This window comes from Gopherus evgoodei, chromosome 9 (genome assembly GCF_007399415.2).
Source record: "Gopherus evgoodei ecotype Sinaloan lineage chromosome 9, rGopEvg1_v1.p, whole genome shotgun sequence".
Lineage (NCBI taxonomy): Eukaryota > Metazoa > Chordata > Testudines > Testudinidae > Gopherus > Gopherus evgoodei.
The window spans coordinates 71,360,611-71,376,166 of record NC_044330.1 but is presented as its reverse complement, the minus strand read 5'-3'; positions in this window follow the sequence as shown (position 1 = coordinate 71,376,166).

Here is a 15,556-nt window from a genome sequence, read left to right as displayed (position 1 = left end):
ATCCAGTGGAAGTCAATGGGAGCTGTAGTTGGTCAGCTCTTCAGGAAATCAGGTCTCCTCTCCTGTCACACTATGGTATTTAACAAGCTCTTGATTGTATTTTAACAGTAGTTATGCATGTAACTTGTCTTATATTGTGTGTCCTGTCATAAATACTGACATAATTTGACAACTTTTGCCTTTTGTACTAAGGCCATGCAACAAAAGACTTATACTTAGCTTATATTTTTTAGCTACAATGCTTTTCAAACAATTTGCATTTAAAACATTGCTTACTTATATTAATTGCCTACAGGTAGCAGGTAACTTAGATTACATATAAAATAAATCTTCACCTGGAATGGTTTTCGCTGTGAGTTGGGGTGAAGTGCTGAGGGAATGAATGGTGGGGGAGAGAGTACACTATATTTAGCCAAAGTGATAAATGCAAATCCTTTTCTTACCTTGAATTTAAGAAGTGCTCCCCTAAAGGGTTAGTCTAACAGAGGTTAAGTTACAGTGTCAAGTGGAAAATCTTTAATGGAGAGAAATTGTCTCCACTAATCTCTTTGTCAGTGGGAGGGGAAGCAGCAACTACTCCATATAACTTGGTCAGAAACTGAGAGGTTTTGCCCTTCTGCAAAAGAACAAAATAACACAACACTGAATGATGGTTTTAACTCTAGTTTTGAATTAGAAATCCAATTTGTTTTTACCAGCTCCCTCTCCATTCCTTGCCACCCTCTCAATTCTGCTGGATGACATGATCTGTAATGAGACTGGGAGAATTTAAAGGGGAGAAATATATGGAGCTTTTGCTTAAAGCTGGACTGAAACATATCCAAAATATTGACTGAAATGTATATTGCTTTCATGAATAAGCACCAACTATTTAACATTCAAGGATAATTGTGCTTTATGCTTACAGATATGTTCAATGCAAATGCCAGATAGCATTTCCTGTATAATTAGTGTTACCTGCAGTTGAAGTTGAAATATGGAATTGTTATGCTAACTGAATACAGTATTGTGCAGTGATTACTGTAACAGGCAATAAACACAGAGTTGTTAAGGTGAGGGAGAGAGAGAGAGAGAGAGAGAGAGACTCTTAAAATAAGAGATTTACACTTTATGCTCATGGATTTATCAGCTGGCTTGTTTATTTAAAATTTGTTTTAGGTAAGTTGGAGCCAGGCTCAGACAACAACATATGCTGTACAAGAGTTACTCAATAATTAAAAGCAATTTTTGAAGTGGGACATGCCTTGCCCTGCAAAAAGATAATGTTTTTGTTTATCATCCTGCCCATGGGAGGTGGTGGTGAATGTATTGGGGCCTTACTTAGTTTATGAGAAAGCCATGCAAAGTAGACTGCTGCATAGTGTATCCTTCATGAACATGATTTGGCCACAAAAGATAGCTAAACAAAACCTATTATGTTGCTTTGAAAATGATATTTTTTTCAGGAGAAAAACTGTTTATCTGAGGAATGATAAAAATAACGCATCTGCATTATGATCTGAATTCATCTCTAAATGACAGGGCTGATTTGCCATCAGTTTTGTGGTAAGTTACATTTTTGTGCATTTTTTAAAAAAGTTCCTGCAACACAGCAGTATGTATTTGGTATTCTCTCATCAAGATTATTGTGTGCAATGCAGGTCATGTAACATATACCCAGAACACAAAAAGTAACCCAAAAAGAAATGAGATCAAGTTGAGTGTGAGAGAAGACTTCAGCATTTGGCACATGTTCTCCAGCTTCTGGTCTTTGCTTCTATTTGGGTTCATTGGGAGTAGTGGGGAGGGTGTGTCAAGATTTATTATTTTTATTATTAAAAGATTAGGGGAAGGAAGACTAGGGAAATATAATAATGGGAGAAGCAATGATTGCTGTAGATTAGGTTTTTGTTTTGACCCCATGTTTTTAGATATGCCTGACCATGTCTCAGCTGCAGGAAAGTGGAAGGGAGAGCTACTTTGCATTTTAAGTGCACTGGACAATGCCTTGCAGTTATGCGTGCTGGTAGAAAAGTAACTACTTCAGTTGCATAGTTTCTAAATGTTACAGGTGAAGCACTCCCACTTAAGAGTTTTGCGGAGTGGGGAGCATTGTCCAGATAAATATTTTAGCTTATGACATTTGCAATTATGTGAAGATACATTTTAATTGTAACCTAGCAAATCTTTGAAGTCTTTGCAAGACCAATACATTCTGTGTATTTCTGATAACATGTGGTCTCTCAAAGAACTGTATAGCTCCACAGCTAACAGTCACAGCTGACCCACCAGTTCTTGAACTGGCTGACAGAGGCAACTCCTTCTCTTTCTTTTCCTCATGGAGTCTCCCGCAGACAGTCTCTTCTCTATTTTAGAGTTTTTACAGCAAAATCTTCCAAATATTCTGCATAGCACTCATTAGCACACCGAGGTTGTCCTAGTGAAACTCTCCTGCTGTTCCCGGTTTCTGTCATCCTTCATCTAATGTGGCGTTCAGAAACATTGCCCTCAGTCTTGAATCCACTAAAGGCCATCCTGTGATTCTTTGATATTCTAGTTCTAAGAACCTCTAGCAGATTATAAGGAAAAGTAGGGAGGGGAGGGGAGCAAGGAACAACCTTATTAAACACGTTAGCATTATGCTCATGTGTGGACAGATGGTAATATCATTCATGTCACTGAGTAGTACCTCATTCCATGAATGGTTCCATTGGTTTCAGTAGGAAAATTCATGGTGTAATACCCTTACTCACTATCAGCAGTGAGTCAGAATCCTACCCTTTGGAAGTTGTGCTGCACCTAAATCTCTTCATGATGTTTAAGTGTAGGAGTTTCATCTTTTCCTCATTTACTTCATCTTAGTTAGTCCTGGATTCAGCTGTACTATCTGTCTTTCTACCATTTCTAATCGGAAAAGAAAAAAACAACCTTAAAATATGTGGAAAATACACCTGAAGAAGCTAGTCTGAGATACTTCTCACTGGAGACTTTTAAAATTTCATAACTTTATATTATCTTACAAACCAACACCATCTTGACCCCATCTCCCATATTCCTAATTACACTGCATCACTAAGTGGTCACTATCAGAGATAGTCTTTGTTAGTTCATAGTTCTAATTAGCCTCATCCTACTGTACATTAATGCCATTAATTTTAGTTTATACTTATGTTTTTTCTGAAATCTATTAATATTTATGACATAGTTGCATGTATAGCTCTAGTAGCACCAAGACTCTGGCTCTCAATGCTAGCATTACAGTTCAAAGGGGAAGAAGACACTGGGTCATATCTCCATCTCATGTGTATTAATGTAGCTCCATCAACTTCAACGTCCTTTATAGCAGCTCAGGATCAGGTGCATTCTCTCCAGTTGAAACTACAGGGGAAATATAGGAAGGCACAAAATAATTATAGAGCTGGAGGGTGGCAAGCGTACTTGGATGAAGTGCCTTGGAAACTTGGTGAAGACCTATCTGTCTTCTTACCCTAAACACAACACCTCCGACAGTACAATACTTCCAGAGCCCTTTAGCCTACAGATGTATCTTCACTGCACACTTAACCCTGGGTTCTTCTCCATGTTTAAGTGCAAACCCCTTTGTCATCCACCTTTTACCCAAGTGTAACATGATTCTGGGGACACCCAGAGCTGTGAACCACTGTGTTACCTCTCTGCCTTAGCAAGAGTGAGCTTTGCTGGGGTTATACTATGTGTCAGCTCATTGACGCACCAGCCTGTCTTTCTCACCAGCCAATGCCTCAAGGCTCTCTCAGATCAGAATTTCCCTAGCAGGTAACAATCCGTGAACTCCAGCCCCTAAACTCCTCAGAGATGTATCTCTGCAATGTACTCCCCCATCACTGTACATTCGTAGAAGATATTAAGTTCACTGCTCTTTTACGGAGTCAGTACATCACAGCTTATTAACTTAATTGGGGTAAATACAGTCTTCCTTTCAAACATAGTACAGCATTGGTTCGCAGTAAAAAGTTAAACAAATTTGCTAACAAAAGGGTATAAGTTAAGTGATACCAAGTAGAAGGAATAAAGATAGAAATGGTTATAAGCAAACAAAGTACAATATACTTTCTAATGGCTAAGACCTAACTTAACAAGCTACAGTCTTTGTTCAAGATAGTTTCTTAACAATCTTCCCTTTCCCAGTAATAGCTAGCTAACTTTTCACCAGGATCCCCACGGAGTCCAAGGCTGTGGTTTTCTTTTTCTTCTCAGGAGACTGACAAGGCATATTTTGTACCACTATCATTGTAGTAGTATGGAGAGTTTGAAAACAGGGATGCCTAGGGTCACATGAGGTTTGAAGATGCTTTAAGCCCAGGCTAGCTGATCCAGCTGTGGGTCTAGATTAGAAGATGGGATCTGCTTATACTCAGGCTGAGGCTTGCCCACTTTGCAGTGGGAATGTAAGCAAAAATCACCTGAGTGTTGATAGTGCTCCACAGTTCCTTTTCTAGGACAGATGAGTTCCTTCTGAAAGACGGATAAGTTCTGCCACAGTTGACATTGTTGACTGAGAAAGAATCCTAGAACATTTCAGAAAAGAACTAGGGATATGCCTCCTCCACATACAAGTGAGTGCAGAAACAGTGATGATTCAATAATATATGTAGGAATTTGCTGTGGGAACATTTGCTCCTGGTCTAGGCTCAGATCCAAGGACTAGTCACCTGGGTTAACTATGCAGTGAACTGAGTTAACTTGGTCAATGACTAAGGGAGAAGAGCACATCTTAGTGAATCATCGGTGATGCTATTATAGACCAGCAAATAATGAGGTCTGGAAAGGAACTTCTGAGTTATGTAGTCACAATACCTAGACCTAGATACCAGAGTGATGAGTACAGCTGAACGAATAATTGATTTTTCAGTTTGGACCTTACTCTGAAAAAATTGGAAAAAACTCATTTTGGTTCCAACTGAAATTGATTTTTTTTCTCTCTCAAATGAAAAATTAAACAACTTTTTTTGGGAGGTTGAACAAAACTTTTCATTTGACCCAATGCAATATTTGTCCGGTGGCACCTTAAAGGCTAACAGATTTATTTGGGTGTATGTTTTTGTGGGTTAAAAAACCCACTTTTTCAGATGCATGGAGTGAAAATTATAGATGGTTCACTTTAACTTTAAAAAAAAATCAGTCTCTCCCCAAAAACTATTCACTATATTCACAAATAGTTTTGGAGCCCTGAAAAAAGCAAAAAAGGTGAGGAAGGGCAGCCAGGAAGGCTAGTCTCAGGTTGCAGGGGAGGAGCCAGGTGGACAAGCCATACTATAAAAGGGTTTGATGTGATGATAGTCACTGGCCCGTGGAGCCCTCCATTGTCATGAGGACCGTTATTGGTCCATACTATCTATAAAATTGGGATTCTGATGTTTAACTTTTCCACATGGGTGTTGAGACCAATTGGGTTAAACTTTTGGAAATCTTTTTCACTTTGAAATCCTCTGACAAAGTGGTTATAGAATGTGCAAATTATTAAATTATACTTTGTTTGCAGGTGAAAATTACATAAGTAGATATAGGTACAGTCACCTTGCAGTCTGTTAGCTCAGATCTGGCACAACCAGTATGTAAGATACTTTCTAAAGATAAGGTCATGCATGATAAATTTGTTGGGGAAATAATTTGCAGAGTCTTATCAAAATTTGATGTGGCTGGGCATTAACCAAAGTTAGTATTAATAAATCATTATTACCAAATTTACAAAGTAAGCATTAAGCAAAGTTAGTATTAATAAACCATTTCATTTTTATAAATTTCTTACCTAATTTAATGGAATTACATCCTTATTGTAAAAACAACGAGGAATCCTTGTGGCACCTTAGACACTAACAAATGTACTTGGGCATAAGCTTTCGTGGGCTAAAACCCACTTCATCAGATGCGTAGAGTGAAAAATACAGTAAGCAGTATATATATATTACAGCACATGAAAAGATGGGAATTGCCTCACCAAATGTGGGGTCAGGCTAACAAAGCCAATTCAGTTAAGGTGGAAGTGGCCTCTTCTCAACAGTTGACAAGAAGGGGTGAATATCAACAGAGGGAAAATTACTTTTTATAGTGACCCATCCATTCCCAGTCTTTATTCAGGCCTAATTTGATCGTGTCCAGTTTGCAAATAAATTCCAATTCTGCAGTTTCTCACTGAAGTTTGTTCTTGAAGTTTTTTTATTGAAGAATTGCCACTTTCAAGTCTTATTGAGTGTGCAGGGAGATTGACGTGTTCTCTTACTGGTTTTTTCAATGTTACAATCCTTGATGTCTGATTTGTGTCCATTTATTCTTCCTCATAGAGACTGTCCAGTTTGGCCAATGTACATGACAGAGGGGCCTTGCTGGCATATATCACATTGGTAGATGTACAGGTGAACGAGCCCCTGATGGTGTGGCTGATGTTGGGTCCAGTGATGAGCTGTCAAAATCTTAACAACCAGTTCCCTACTGGGTCTTCGGTGGCGGGACCTTCACTTGCTCCAGGTCTTCTGTGGCACTTCGGTGGCGAGTCCTTCAGTGCTGCCGAAGACCCAGAGTGAGTGAAGGACCCACCACCGAAGACTCAGAGCGCTGCCCAGTGAGTACAAGCCCCACATGCCTCCCAAAACAGCCTGTCCCCCCATCTGACCTCCACCCACGTCCTGCTCCTTTAGAACCTGCAACCCATTAACTCCCCCCTTGTCCCCTAACCACCTCCGCCTGAGACCCCCCACCCTAACTGTCCCCCAGGACTCCACCCCCACCCAACTTGCCCCGCTCCCCAACCCCATCCACCACCACCCTGACAGACCACCAGAACTCGCCTGCCTACCCAACCTCCCCATTCCCTGACTGTCCCCCTCAGAACCTCTGCCCCCTCTAACCACTCCCTGACCCTTACCCAACCCCTCCTCCCAGCCCTGGCCCAGCCCCCTTACCATGCTGCTCAAGGCAGCATGCATGGATGCTGCGTGGCCTGCTGGAGCTCACAGCCTCACCTCCTTACCATGCTGCTCAAAGTGGCAGGAGCTGCCCAGCTGCCCAGGAGTGGTCCAAAGCACTGGTGCTGGCGGCACATTACACTGAGGCTCTATGAGGGGGGAGGGAGGTGGGAAAGGGGCCGGCGGAGACTCCCCATCCAGGAGCTCGGGCAGGCTGGACAGGACGGTCTCGCGGGCTGGAGTTTGCCCACCCCTTTAATAACCGGTTCTAAACCAGCTTCTAAATTTAACAACCAGTTCACGCAAACTGGTGCGAATGGGCTCCAGCTCACCACTGGTTAGGTCCCATGATGGTGTCCACATATTTATTCAAGGGACAGAGTTGGCAATGAGGTTTTTTGCAGGGATTGGTTCCTGGGTTAGTGTTTTTGTTGTGTGGTGTGTAGTTGCTGGTGAGTATTTGCTTCAGGTTCGGGGGGCTGTCTGGAAGCAAGGACTGGCTTGCCTCCCAAGGTTTGTGAGAGTGAGGGATCGTCCTCCTTGATGATGCACTGGAGAGGTTTTAGCTGTTGATGACAGTTAGTGGCATTCTGTTAATTTCTTTGTTGGACCTGTCCTGTAGTGAGTGACTTCTGGGTACCCTTCTGGCTCTGTCAATCTGTTTCTTCACTTCTCAAGGTGGGTATTGTAGTTTTAAGAATGCTTGATAGAGATCCTGTAGGTGTTTGTCTCTGTCTGAGGGATTAGAGCAAATGCATTTGTATCTTAGAGCTTGGCTGTAGACAATGGATTGTGTAATGTGGTCTGGATGAAAGCTGGAGGTATGTGGGTAAGTATAGCAGTCAGTAGGTTTCTGGTATAGGGTGGTGTTTATGTGACCATTGCTTATTTGCACTGTAGTGTCCAGGAAGTGGATCTCTTGTGTGGTCTGGTCCAGGCTGAGGTTGATGATGGGGTGGAAATTGTTGAAATCATGGTGGAATTCCTCAAGGGTCTCCTTCCCATGGGTCCAGCTGATGAAGATGTCATCAATGAAGCGCAAGTAGAGTAGGGGCGCTAGGGGACGAGAGCTGAGGAAGCGTTGTTCTAAGTGAGCAATAAAAATGTTGGCATACTGAGGGGCCATGTGAGTACCCATAGCAGTGCCGCTGACTTGAAGGTATAAAATGTCCCCAAATCTGAAATAGTTGTGGGTGAGGAGAAAGTCACAAAGTTCAGCCACAAGGTTTGCCGTGACATTTTTGGGGATACTGTTCCTGACGGCTTGTAGTCCATCTTTGTGTGGAATGTTGGTGTAGAGGGCTTCTACATCCATAGTGGCCAGGATGGTGTTTTCTGGTAGATCACCAAAGGATTGTAGTTTCCTCAGGAAGTCAGTGGTGTCTCGAAGGTAGCTAGGAGTGCTCATAGACTCATAGACTCATAGACTCTAGGACTGGAAGGGACCTCGAGAGGTCATCGAGTCCAGTCCCCTGCCCTCATGGCAGGACCAAATACTGTCTAAACCATCCCTAATAGACATTTATCTAACCTACTCTTAAATATCTCCAGAGATGGAGATTCCACAACTTCCCTAGGCAATCTAATCCAATGTTTAACTACCCTGACAGTTAGGAACTTTTTCCTAATGTCCAACCTAAATCTCCCTTGCTGCAGTTTAAGCCCATTGCTTCTTGTTCTATCATTGGAGGCTAAGGTGAACAAGTTTTCTCCCTCCTCCTGATGACACCCTTTTAGATACCTGAAAACTGCTATCATGTCCCCTCTCAGTCTTCTCTTTTCCAAACTAAACAAACCCAATTCCTTCAGCCTTCCTTCATAGGTCATGTTCTCAAGACCTTTAATCATTCTCGTTGCTCTTCTCTGGACCCTCTCCAGTTTCTCCACATCTTTCTTGAAATGCGGTGCCCAGAACTGGACACAATACTCCAGTTGAGGCCTAACCAGCGCAGAGTAAAGCGGAAGAATGACTTCTCGTGTCTTGTTTACAACACACCTGTTAATGCATCCCAGAATCACATTTGCTTTTTTTGCAACATTATCACACTGTTGACTCATATTAAGCTTGTGGTCTACTATGACCCCTAGATCTCTTTCTGCCATACTCCTTCCTAGACAGTCTCCTCCCATTCTGTATGTGTGAAACTGATTGTTCCTTCCTAAGTGGAGCATTTTACATTTATCTTTATTGAACTTCATCCTGTTTACCTCAGACCATTTCTCCAATTTGTCCAGATCATTTTGAATTTTGACCCTGTCCTCCAAAGCAGTTGCAATCCCTCCCAGTTTGGTATCGTCCGCAAACTTAATAAGCGTACTTTCTATGCCAACATCTAAATCGTTGATGAAGATATTGAACAGAGCCGGTCCCAAAACAGACCCCTGCGGAACCCCACTTGTTATACCTTTCCAGCAGGATTGGGAGCCATTAATAACTACTCTCTGAGTATGGTATCCAGCCAGTTATGCACCCACCTTATAGTAGCCCCATCTAAATTGTACTTTCCTAGTTTATCTATAAGAATATCATGCGAGACCTTATCAAATGCCTTACTAAAGTCTAGGTATATCACATCCACCGCTTCTCCCTTATCCACAAGGCTTGTTATCCTATCAAAGAATGCTATCAGATTAGTTTGACACGATTTGTTCTTTACAAATCCATGCTGGCTATTCCCTATCACCTTACCACCTTCCAAGTGTTTGCAGATGATTTCTTTAATTATCTGCTCCATTATCTTCCCTGGCACAGAAGTTAAACTAACTGGTCTGTAGTTTCCTGGGTTGTTCTTATTTCCCTTTTTATAGATGGGCACTATATTTGCCCCCTTCCAGTCTTCTGGAATCTCCATCGTCTCCCATGATTTCCCAAAGATAATAGCTAGAGGCTCAGATACCTCCTCTATTAAATCCTTGAGTATTCTAGGATGCATTTATCAGGCCCTGGTGACTTGCAGGCATCTAACTTTTCTAAGTGATTTTTTACTTGCTCTTTTTTTATTTTATCTTCTAAACCTACCATCTTCCCGTAAGCATTCACTATATTAGACATTCCTTCAGACTTCTCAGTGAAGACTGAAACAAAGAAGTCATTAAGCATCTCTGCCATTTCCAAGTCTCCCGTTACTGTTTCCCCCTCCTCACTGAGCAGTGGGCCTACCCTGTCCTTGGTCTTCCTCTTGCTTCTAATGTATTGATAAAAAGTCTTTTTGTTTCCCTTTATTCCCATAGCTAGTTTGAGTTGGTAGCGTACAGCCTGAGAAGAGAGTCTACATAGTCAGACAATCCTGCTGTCAGAGTGCCAATGCCTGAGATGATGGAGGCGTCCAGCATTCACAGGTTTATGGATCTTTGGTAGCAGATAGAATACCCCTGGTTAGGGCTCTAGGGGTGTGTCTGTGTAGATTTGTTCCTGTGCTTCCTTAGGGAGTTTCTTGAGCAGATAGTGCAGTTTCTTTTGGTAACCCCCAGTGGGATCAGAGGATAATGGTTTGTAGAATGTGGTGTCAGAGAGTTGCCTAGCAGCCTCTCATTCATATTCAGTGAATCCCGTGACGTGTGATTATGAGGCAGCCAAAATTTGATCCTAAAGCTGAAGTTCTTTAAACCATTCAGAATTTATATTGGGTGCCATGTAAAAAACGTGTGCAATTAGAGACCAGATTTGAACATTCTTGCTGAAAATATTAAAATATGATGGGATTTCTGGGAAAGGGAGAGAGAAAAGATTAACATCATTCGTATATGTTACATAATATGTCTTATTTGAAGGACATTTCAAAGAGGGAAAACAACTTGGCTGTGAATTGGTCAGGTGGCAGTGAAGAGAATTATCTTGAGGCACTGGAAAGACAAAGCCGAATGTTTTTCAATCTGTTTTAAATGGGGACATATTAAAGAGTTATCTGTAGAATACAGAAAAGTATTTATTTGAGTAGATATGGAAACCATTTATGGATTATCTTCAGAAGGATTAAAATATAGTCTAAAATTAACGATATGTAACTTGGGTTGGGTATGGAGGTTTTGATTTAGAAGGGACACTAACCTTCAAGCGATTTCTCCCTTTCCTTTCTTTATAAGCAGTTTTGCTTGGTGGGTATCTGTAGGGGGAGACATGAATATAATTTTGTGTAATCAGAAAAAATTAAAATATATTTTCTTGGGTTTCTTTTTTTTGCTAGTAGATGCTTTAAAAAGCCACAAATATATGTTGCAAAAAAGGAGTAGTCTCAGAATAATGACTCATAATGCAGAATTTCAGCTGTTGAACTCTGAAATGAAGGACAGCGCTCAGGCTCGCAGCTTCTCAGAGAATTTCTTGAAACAGAATTTTGAAGAAAAAGGGTTTGGGGAAACAGCATGAAATTTGTCTTCCATTTTCTAGCTATATCAATTTAGAATAAAGACAGACAAAAGATTTCAAACAAGGCTGGGTCTGTAATAATAAAAAGGCATCAGTATCTACATACTTTTTTTTGAATAAATGTATCCCAACTTCTAATAAAATATCATATTATTTTCCCCTTAACATGCCAGATCTAATTAAGAAACTATTGATGCAAAATTAGAATAAGAAGCATGCTCTGCTCCCATGCACTGTAATTAATGTTTTATTTCTTTTTAAAGTAGCCTTTAATCTATCACCATATTCTACCCTGGGAATCATTTATTCATTATTTGAAACAGGAACCTGTAATGTGGAAATTTATATTTTGGAAAATCTACATATAGTTTGTCATAGAGGCATTTTCATTGTATCAGTTTAAAAACATCAGAAAATTAATAAAAACAGAGATTCTTTTAAATCCCATCTGATTATGCTCTATTATTTCATTACTATACATGCTCACTTTTTATTGGATTCTCTGTATTGTGTCCATTGTTTTACAAGTTATTATACTGTCACATTTGTAATACTATATTTGAGACACTGACAGCATTTCAAGCACAGAGCTACAATTTCAGTAGTTTATAACTTCATGAAGAGAGGAAAAATTGTACTTGCCTATAAGTTGACTTGGCTTGCAAGCATATATTTGTATACATTGAAAAGTGGTATTACTTTATGAATTAGGACCCCATATTAGCAAAATACAAGCATGTTTCACATTAAGCACATGCTTAAGTCAATCCCTATTCAGCAAACCATTTAAGTATGTCCCATTGCAATCAGTGGATTAAAATTAAGCATGTTTTTTCCAAATAGAGAGTAAAAAAAACACACATTGATTTGACTGTTTATTTTGCTTTCCCAAATCAGACGAATGTTTTAATAGCAGGCACTCACTGCTTATGCCAAGGCCTTTGATCTGTTGAAAGAAATACAGTACAAACTGCTTTGATTCAGTTGAGACATTGTTTGCATTCCCAAAGTTGTTGTTGTATGTGTGCTGTTACTGCTTTCCCCTAGCATTCTGGTGGATCAAGAGTTCATTGTAACTGATACCAGTAATAGCAGAAGCTCTCTTACACTGGAATTTCCCCATCCATCCATCCTCAGTGACCCTAGGTTCAGGTCTAAATGAGCCAATTCAGTCCTAATAAAAGACCCATCTTTTGTATCAGCCTTTGTAAATGTTTATTTTCTCACAGATTCTCAATGAGATTAGAATGGTCATATTTACATAGTTGGGGACAAAGACCCTGATTTTATGTTTATGCTTTGAAACTGAGGCCTCTTTGTTTGGTTTTTACCAAGATCTTATGTGAATGTTTGCATCCTTCCATTCTGTTTCACTTTGGTTAAAATGTTCATGAATTTAAGGATGACCTGCAAAGTGGCCGGGGGCAGGAGGGAAGCTTGGAGGGGTGGATAGGGGAAGGATATGTGTGTTTCCTTTTTGCTGCTTTTGAATGTGTCAGTCTGTGGAGTTTTTCTCTTTGAATTTAAAAATATTAGGTGTTTGACTTTTTGCTTTTTGCTGCAAGTCTCCTTGGAGAAATGGAGAGAGAATTAATGATATCACAGAAGACTGAAACGATTCAGAAGGGAATCGTTGCATCCGATGAACTGGGTATTCACCCACGAAAGCTCATGCTCCAAAACTTCTGTTAGTCTAAGGTGCCACAGGACTCTTTGCTGCTTTTTCAGAAGGAAAGACATTTTTATTCACGTTGCTTCCAACTTGGCTTGTATTTGTCTGATAACACCTGTTTAATATAAAGGCTTAAGATGAAAGTTCTATTTGTGAAAAACTCACTTAAGAAAGCTGCCATCTAGATCTTCCACCCCTTCGAGGAGTCCACCTGCAAAAAAAAAAAAACAAAAAAAAGGGAAGGCAAGACTTAATATTTCTGATGTTTCTAAGGTGAGGAAGGTTAGGGGAAAGATCCCTCAACTTTCAGCTGTGATCAATATATTCTAAAGCAGTTTCCCAAACTTAGGATGCCGCTTGTGTAGGGAAAGCGCCAGGCGGGCCGGGCCGGTTTGTTTACCTGCCCCATCCACAGGCTCGGCCGATAGCAGCTCCCACTGCTCCAGGCCAATGGGGGCGGTGAGAAGCAGCGCAGACCGAAGGACATACTGGCTGCCACTTCTAGCAGCTCCCATTGGCCTGGAGCAGCAAACTTCAGCCAGTGGGAGCTGTGATTGGCTGAACCTGTGGACGGGGCAGGTAAACAAACTGGGCTGGCCCGCCAGGAGCTTTCTGTACACAAATGGAGTCCCAAGTTTGGGAAACACTGTTCTAAAGAAACAAAAGACCAACTCCCCACTCTCCACAAAAAAAACAAACAATAATTTTCCCCTTCTGATTTCACCTTTAAATAGTATTTTTGCTTACACTTGATGGTTCCAGTTTTGTACTGCAAACTGAAGAGAAATTTCCATTCAAATATATTAGGCCCTAATATAAATTCTATTCTGAGTTATAAACATTTTAGATGTCTGTCCTCTGTCCATTCTGACAGCATCCCTGATGCTATTAGTTACAAAGTCAGACAGCATGGAATCTGTGTTCTCTCTCAGAAGCCCAGGTTCTGGACAATTTTTGTGACCTTGCCTGGGCTTACCTGCATGATGGAAGGCAACGTTCCCTGAATGAATCTCTTAGCAGATGCACACAATATGAATTATATGCAGTGTTTTGCCATCATCACTAACTTCATTTCTCTATTTCTTTTGTAATTTCTATAGTCTTCTACTGATCTCTCCTTGAAAGCTTTATGGAATTACTTTTAATATGTTTATTATTATTATGTTTAGCTTCCCCCTATGACTAGTGAAGTGGTCACCTTGAAGTATGTGTTAACTACTTATGCTAAACTCTCTGCTTCACCTTATAGTTAGCTGTGACACTCTGAATATGTTTTCCAGACCTGGAAAAGAGCTCTATGTAAGCTCAAAAGCTTGTCTCTCTCACCAGCAGAACTTGGTCCAATAAAAGATATGATCTCACCAATCTTGTCACCTATTTTTGTAGCTATATAGATCCACTGTCACTATTAAACAATGGTCCCTGTTCCAGCACCATGTTTGTTTTCCATCGTTTAATAAAAGATACTACCCTGTGCTCAGACATCACCACAGCATTCTCCTCTTCCCCTGGTATCCTGGGCCAGGTTCAGGTCCTCCTCCTCTCCTACATCAAGCCCTTCTGACCTCTGCTGCCTGGCTGTCCTATGCTAGCCATTAATCCTACTCTCTTCACTCCCCTTATGCAAGGCTCATGAACTGCTTGTTTTCTCACAATTCTCTAAGACAGCATGAAGAGGTAATGTAGCCCAGGATAGTGAAGCAGAAGACAGGAAAGTGCATGATACTTGGTGTGGGGAGCCATAGACTCATAGACTCATAGACTCTAGGACTGGAAGGGACCTCGAGAGGTCATCGAGTCCAGTCCCCTGCCCTCATGGCAGGACCAAATACTGTCTAGACCATCCCTGATAGACATTTATCTAACCTACTCTTAAATATCTCCAGCGATGGAGATTCCACAACTTCCCTAGGCAATCTATTCCAGTGTTTAACTACCCTGACAGTTAGGAACTTTTTCCTAATGTCCAACCTAAATCTCCCTTGCTGCAGTTTAAGCCCATTGGAGCTAGATCCAATGGAGATGAGAGAAGTTTCAGGAGAGCAAGAGAGACGGAAGAAGGGACTACGACTCATAATAGAAGAGCAAAAAATTGAAAAACAGGAAGTTTCAGTGATGTACCTAAGGAAAAAACCAAATGAGCAGCAGAGCTGAGAACTAACACATTTCTTGTCTCCCAATCCTGTGCTCATTAGATATACAAGGTCCAATTCTTCATTGCCCTACAATTTTAGTCAATTTCACTAATGCAAAGTGTGTGCAAATCATTACCATTTGTCTTTGTGCCATTTACTCCCAATTTGTACACACTTGGCAGTGGGATGAAATGACTGCACAGACTCCCCTGTCACAAAGACATGTGTGAGTTTTGTAGTTCAGCCCAAATAAGTGCCATTAAAAGTTTTATATCACATCATCAGATATTTTGTTTATGCTACACAATTTGAAGAGAAGAGTTTTTTAGAGTTTTATTTATTCGCTGGTATTTTCTTTATCCCTTCTGCTAGGGCCTAGGCCACTGACATGGCCATAATCACTACAGCAAATGAACTGTGCAACCACTGTAGCACAAGAGTTGAGTTAGAACTAATATACTTT